General features: G+C 39.7%; 1 pseudogene; it reads left to right on the forward strand.

Moving 5' to 3' along the window:
- The first annotated feature begins 491 nt into the window (after positions 1-491).
- On the forward strand, positions 492-5,633 carry LOC113256342 (four and a half LIM domains protein 3-like; annotated as a pseudogene).
- The last annotated feature ends 1,598 nt before the right edge of the window (positions 5,634-7,231 follow it).

The following is a 7,231-nucleotide window of genomic DNA, read 5'->3' on the forward strand; positions in this document are numbered from 1 at the left end:
AAAAATAAAAATCTTTAAAAAAAAAAAAGTTCCAATCATTGTCCTTCCACACAAACACACAGAAGCAATAATATTTGAGCCAAAATACCTTTCTGAGAACTCCAAGGACCAGTTAAGAAGTTGTAACACCCAGATAAGCACAAGGAGAAAAAAACGCAGTGAAACAGGTAAGAATGGTAGTTTCACTGTACCTGGGTCAACTTCTCCCTGAAGTCGGCACAGTTAGATGCCAAGGGAGATCCAGTGGCCTGAGATTTCGCCAGTGTGGCAGGGAGTGAGTGAAGCGTGCACTCAATATCCTGAGCCTTTGGGGATGCTGCCCAAGAAATTTACTCCTGGATAACCTTATACAGACTGCTGAGGCAGTCGGCATTGTTAGGATGCCTGTGGGCTTCTAAGAACAAAGAAAAAAGATGTGTGGCTCCCAGGAGCCAGCATGGCTCTGTGGATTTGAGAGAAGGTGCACAATTTTGAGACTTCTCTTTTAGGACATGAAAAAAGTGGAACTTGCATCTATCTCTTGGCATTGCAGCCCAAACCCCAGGGAAAAGAGGTGAGTGGCTTTTAGCAGCCGGTGTGGTGCTGCTGGATTGAGAGAAGGTGCGCAGTCCTGAGACTGCTCCAGAGAAAATAAAGGAGAGAAGTGGAGGCTGCACCCACCTCTGGGGCACTTCAGTGTGTCTTCCTAGGGAAAGAGTGGTTACTTTTCATCAAACAGCATGATTCGGTGGGATTAAGAGAAGATGCACAGTCCTGAGATGTCTCTTCCAGGAGGGAGGGAGGGAAGGAATGCTTGCATCCATCATTTAGTGTATTGTCCTAGAGAAAAGGTGTAGGAGCTTACCGTGAATATTCTGGTCTTTTAGAAGGGGAAGAAAATATTTCCACATTATACATCTGATAAGGGGTTAATATCCAAAATGCATATTTAAAAACTCATACAACTCAAGAAGGAAGAAAACCCAAAAATCTGATTTAAAAAATGGGCAGAGGAACTGAACAGACATTTTTCCAAGGAAGACATGCAAATGACCAGCAGGTATATGAAAAGGTGCTCAACATCACTCATCACCAGGGAAATGCTAATCAAACCATAATGAGCTACCACCTCACATCTGTTACAGTGGCCATTATTAAAAAGTCAAGAGATGACAACTGTTGGTCAGGATGTGGAGAAAAGGGAACCGTGGGTATTGTTGGTAGGAATGTAAATAGTGCAGTCACTGTGGAAAACAGTATGAAGTTTGCTCAGAAATTACGAAAGAGCTACCATATGACTAGCAATTTCACTTCTGAGTATATATCTGAAGGAAATGAAATCACTATCGCTAAAAAAATTTACACCCCATGTTCACTGCAACATTGCTGTCAATAGCCAGGACATGGAAACAACCTAAGTGTTCAGCAATGAATGAATGGATAAAGAAAATGTGAATAGAGCTAACAATATTGTATCATGTATTTGAAAATTGCTAAAAGAGTAAATCTTAAAAGTTCTCATTACAAAAGAAAGAGCGAGAAAGAGAGAAAGAAAGAAAGATAAAGAAGGAAAAAAGAAATGACCAATGGCAAATTTTCTTGTAGAGTATTTTTGAGGGGACTGTACTCTGTACCATCTTATTCATGACTATTCTAGCATTGTAACAATGCTTTAGCAAAATATTTGAATTACTTTCTCTTGAGAAACTTCCCCACAGCAGTGCTTCAGGCCAGTTTCTAGTAGAAATGGCATTTCTGCTTGTCAGGACCCCCGCCCCCCCCTTTTTTTTGTCTACACTGTGGCTGGAGATGGGAAGTTGGATATTGGCTAATTTGATTATCCTGCAAAACACACTTTAATGGTATGAAATGCAGACTTTTATGTTAACTTGCATATGACTTCCTACTCTCTGTATATTTATATGCAGGAATCTCAGAGGCCAGGGGTAAGAATGCCTGCCTTCCTGTGCACCCCCAAATGGTAGACATTCTTTAAATGTCTGTGGACCCTGTTCCTTCCTCCTCTGTCTCCTGGTCAGAAGCCAACTCATACCCTAGTTGCTAGACTTATCCTCCCTCAATCCACCTGCCAAAACAGCACATTAATATAACAATGTTTCTTATAATTGAATGTAGATACAAGTCATTGTAAATGCAGATTTGGATACAGCAGGTCTTTTGTGTGAACCTGAGATTCTGCCTTTCTAACAAACTCCCATATGATACTTCTTGCTCTTGGTCTACAGACCATACTTTGAGCAGCAAAGCTCTACAGAAGGAGTCAGCAGACTTTCTATAAAGGGTCAGATCGTAAAATTTAAGGCTTTATGGCCATAGGGTCTCTATCCAATTATTCATTCTGCTACTATTGCATGAAAGTATATGGACAACATGTAAATGAATGGGCATGCCTTAGTTCCAAAAAAACTTACATACTCTGGAATGTGAATTTCATAGTATTTTCACATGTTAGAAAAGTTTCTCTTCTGATTTTCCCCCTACCATTTAAAAGTGCAAAAACCACTTTTTTTTTGCTCTTTAAAAAAAAATAAATTCATTTAATTAACATATAAGGTATTATTAGTTTCAGAGGTAGAGGTCAATGATTCATCAGTTGTATATAACACCCAGTGCTCATTATATCATGTGCCTTGCTTAATGACTGTCATCAAGTTACCCCATCCCTCCATGCCTCCTCCCCTCCAGCAACCCTCAGTTTGATTGATTCAGTCTCTTATAATTTGTCTTCCTCTCTGATTTCGTCTTGTTTTATTTTTTCCTTTCTTCCCCAATGATCCTCTATTTTGTTTCTTAAATTCCGCATATGAGTGAGATCATATACTTGTCTTTCTTTGATTGACTTATTTCATTTAGCATAATACACTCTAGTTCCATCCACGTCATTGCAAATGACAAGATTTCTTTTTTTAATTTATTTTTTCATTTAAATTAAAAGCTAATGATATACTATACATTGGCTAATTGAATTTAAGTGAAAAAATAAATTAACCATTCTTACTTGAGAGCTACACAAAAACAGGTGGTGTGCTGGGTTTGGCTGGAGTTCCAGTTTGTCAAAACCTAACATAAAGCACAAATTTTGGAGCCACAGACCCTAGTGTGGGCTCTTGCTCAGCCATTTCCAAACTCTTGTTCAACCCAGTCCCCTGACCTCTAAACCCCGCCCCCCAAGCTCCTGCAAAACAGACAGAATGCAATAAACAAAACAGCAATAGTAAGTGCTTCTCTAGTAATAATTAAACATAATTGATAAAACTTCTCAATCCCAATGAATGAATAATAAAACCCACATGTATGCTGTCTAGAAGAGATTCGTTTTAGACTTAAGGACCTATAGGCTGAAAATGAAGGGATAGAAAAATATATTCCGTGCAAATTATGAAAAAAGAGAACAGAGGAAGCTATACTTATATCAGGTAAAAGAGAGTCTAAATAAAAAACTATTTCAAGGGACAAAAAAGGATATTATGTGAGGAAGATATAACAATTATATATATATGTATACACACACACACACACACACACACACACACACACACACACGTATCCAGCATTAGAACATCTAGAAATATAAAGTAAATACTAATAGAACTGAAGGAAGAAAGAGCAATGCAATAACATTAGGAGCCTTCAGTATCCCACGTTCAAAAAGAGAACATTCAGACAGAAAATTGATAGAGAATCAGAGGACTTAAACAGCACTATAGACCAAATGGATCTAACAAACATACACAGAAAATTCCTCCCAACAGGAGCAGAATACACATTCTTTTCAAGTGCACGCCAAACAGTCTCCAGGAAAAATCAAATTTGGCTGCAAAACAATTTTTAACAAATTTAAGAAAATTGAAATCATACCACAATTCTTTTCCAATCATAAAGGTATAAAACTAGAAATCAATAACAAAGGAAAATCGGAGAATTTACAAATATGTGAAAATTTAAAAATAGACCTGAACAACCAAAACGTCAAAAAGAAATCAAAAGGAAATTGAGAAGATATCTTCAGAAATGAAAATGAAAGGCAACATATCAAAACTTATAAGATGCAGCAAAAGCAGTACTAAGGGGGAAGTTTATAATGATAAACACCTGCATTGAAAAAGAAAAAAAGATCTCAAATAAACAACATAACTTTACATCTCAAGGAACTAGAAAAAATCAAACTAAGCCCAACATTAGCAGAAGGAAGGAATAATAAAAAATTAGAGCATAAACAAAAGAGAGACTAGAAAATATACAGTAGAAAAAAATCAATGAAACCGAGTTCCTTTTTTGAAAAAATAAACAAATTTGACAAACCTTTAGCTATTTTAAGAAACAACAAACTCAAAATAAGAAAATTCAAAAGTAGGAAAGAGACATTACAATGGATGCCAGAGAAATAAGAAGGATCATAAAAGGTAAGTACAAATAATTATACCCGAAGACATTGGATAACCTAGAAGAAATAGATAAATTCCTAGATACATACAACCTACCAAGACTGAATTACAAAGAAATCTAAAATCTGAATAAACCAATAATGAGTAAGGAGACTGAATCAGTAAAAACAAAACAAAACAAAACAAAACAAAAAACAACAAAACCAAACCCAGGACCAGATGGTTTTATTAGTGAATTACAGGAGATGTTTAAAGATGATTTTGCCCCCCTAGTCCACACAGCCCATGCACAGCCCGCAGCCTGCACAGCAGCTCGCTCAGCCGCCCTCCGCCTGGCCCACAGATACCAGTGGCCTGCGCCCTGCAGGCTTCCTGCTCCCACCGCCCACGTGGAGGGCTCACTCGAAACCACCATGACGGAGGCCTTCGTGGAAAATGCATGTCCCTGGATGGCTGCAGATACATCCAGATGGACGATGGCCCCTCCTGCGTGCCCTGCTATGACAATAACTTTTCCACCCCCTGTGCTGAGTGGCAGCAGCTTATGGGACAAGACTCAAAGGAGCGGCTCTAGGAAGACCGCCACCTCCTTGAGCGCTGCTGCCTCTGTCAATGCTCCCTGGCTGCTGAGCCCTTCACTTGTCAGGACAGTGAGCTGCTCTGCAACGACTTGCTGCTGAAGTGACCTCTCCTCCCAGTGCTCTGTCTGCGGGAGGACTGTCATGCCTGGGTCCCGGAAGCTGGAATACAGAGCCCAGAAGTGTCATGAGTACTGCTTCCTGTGCAGCAGCTGTAAGCAGCTGCTGGGCTCCCGTTGCCTCGTGCCCAACAGGAGTGCCCACTACTGAAGCACAATGCTGACACAAGGGACGTGACATACCATGACCAGCACTGGCATTGAGAATGCCTGGTCTGCTCAGGGTGTCAGACACCCCTGGCAGGGCAGCAGTTCACTTCCCGGGATGATGATCCCTATTGCATGGTCTTTTTGGAGAGCTCTTTGTACCCAAGTGCAGCAGTTGCAAGGGCCCCATCACAGGACTTGGTGGAGGCAAGTATGTGTCCTTTGAAGACCGCCACTGGCACCACAGCTGTTTCTCCTTCCACTGGTATAGAGACCAAGCACTGTGCCAGGGCAGCAGACAGGCAGGTTTTTTCCAAACCACCTTTGGGACCCAGCCCTCCTCAGATTGGGGTTCCTCCTGGGCTCTAAGGTTCAGCCTCCCTGCTCCAACATCCCCAGATTAGTGCTTCCTGACCCAGGGCCCCCAAACCTGGGCTCTTAGGGAGCCTCCATGATTCAAATCCCCTCTGTAAGCCTTAGCTTCAGAATTTAGCCTTCCCCCCTACGGTCTGGGTTCCCAGACCAAGACTTCTCCCCAGATCAGGGCTCTAAGCCCAGCTCTCCAAACCTGGACTCTGGGACCCAGGCCCCTTCAATCTAGACTTCTCTCCAGAGACTTTAGGTCTCCTGTGGGTGCCTGAGAAGTCATCAAAAGTGGGCTATACTCAGACTTGACCCTCCCATCCTCATGCCACCCTATTCCCAGGGCTGCGGCTCTCTGGGCAGGAAATCAGGGGTTCACTGTTTAAGGGGGTTCTAGAGTACAGGGGTTTTTCCCAGCCTGTGCCTGTAAAATGTTTTCTCATTTCATTTCAGCTCCGTTCTGCCCAGAGAGGGGAAGAGGGGTAGGACTGGGCTCATCCCTCTTCCAGATTCTGCAATAACAAAGTGTGAGGAAAAAATTAAAAATAAAAAGATAAAATAAAGAAGAATTTACACCATGCTTTTCAAACCCTTCCCAAAAATTGAAGAGGATGGAATACTTCAAAACTTACTTTGTAAGTCCTGCATTTCTGATACCAAAGCCAAACAAAGAAACCTATAAGAAATGAAAACTACAGGCTATTATCACTGATGAATATAGATGCAAAAATCAAAATACAAGTAAACAGAATTCAGTAGTACATTAAGTACATCATAAGTGGGATTTATTTCTGGGATGCAAGGATGGTTCAACCTATGCAAGTCAATAAATGCAATAGATCACATTAAGAGAACAAAGGATAAAAATCACAAGATCACCTCAACAGAGTAGAAAAAAAGAACCATTTAAAATATTAACACTCACTCAGATAAAAACTCTCAACAAGCTAGATATAGAAGGAATGTACTTCAACATAACAAAGACCACATATAAGCTCACAGCTAACATCATAGTCAAAATTGAAAACTTTTTCTCTAAGGAACATGACAAGGATGTCAACTCTCACTACTTTTGTTCGACATAGTACTGGAAATCCTATGCAAAAAAAAAAGTCCTAAGTAAGAAAAAGAAAATCCATTCAAATGAGAAAGGAAGAAGTAAAATTTATCTTTTCAAAGGTGACATGATCTTATATGAAGCATACCCAAAGACTCCACATGCAAAATATTGTTAAAACAAATAAATAGATTCAGCAAAGTAATACAATGTGAAGCCAACATACAAAAGGCAGTTGCATTTATATACACTAACAACAAACCATCTGCAAGGGAAATTAGGAAACAATCTCATTTATAATAGTATCAAAGAATAAAATACTGTAGAATAAACTTAACTAAGGAGGCAAAAGATTTCACCGAGAATTATAAAACATTTCCAAAATAAATTAAAGAAAACATTATAAATGAAAAGACATCCTATGTTTGTGAAATGTAAGACTTGGTATTGTTAAATGTCTATACTACCCAAAATAATTTACAGATTCAATGAATGTTATCTTTTTAAAAACTGAATGACATTTTTTACAGTAATAGAAAGACAATCCTAAAATTCACCAAGAACCAGCATGGGCAAAGAGAT

Source organism: Ursus arctos, unplaced genomic scaffold (genome assembly GCF_023065955.2).
Source record: "Ursus arctos isolate Adak ecotype North America unplaced genomic scaffold, UrsArc2.0 scaffold_4, whole genome shotgun sequence".
Classification (NCBI taxonomy): Eukaryota; Metazoa; Chordata; class Mammalia; order Carnivora; family Ursidae; genus Ursus; species Ursus arctos.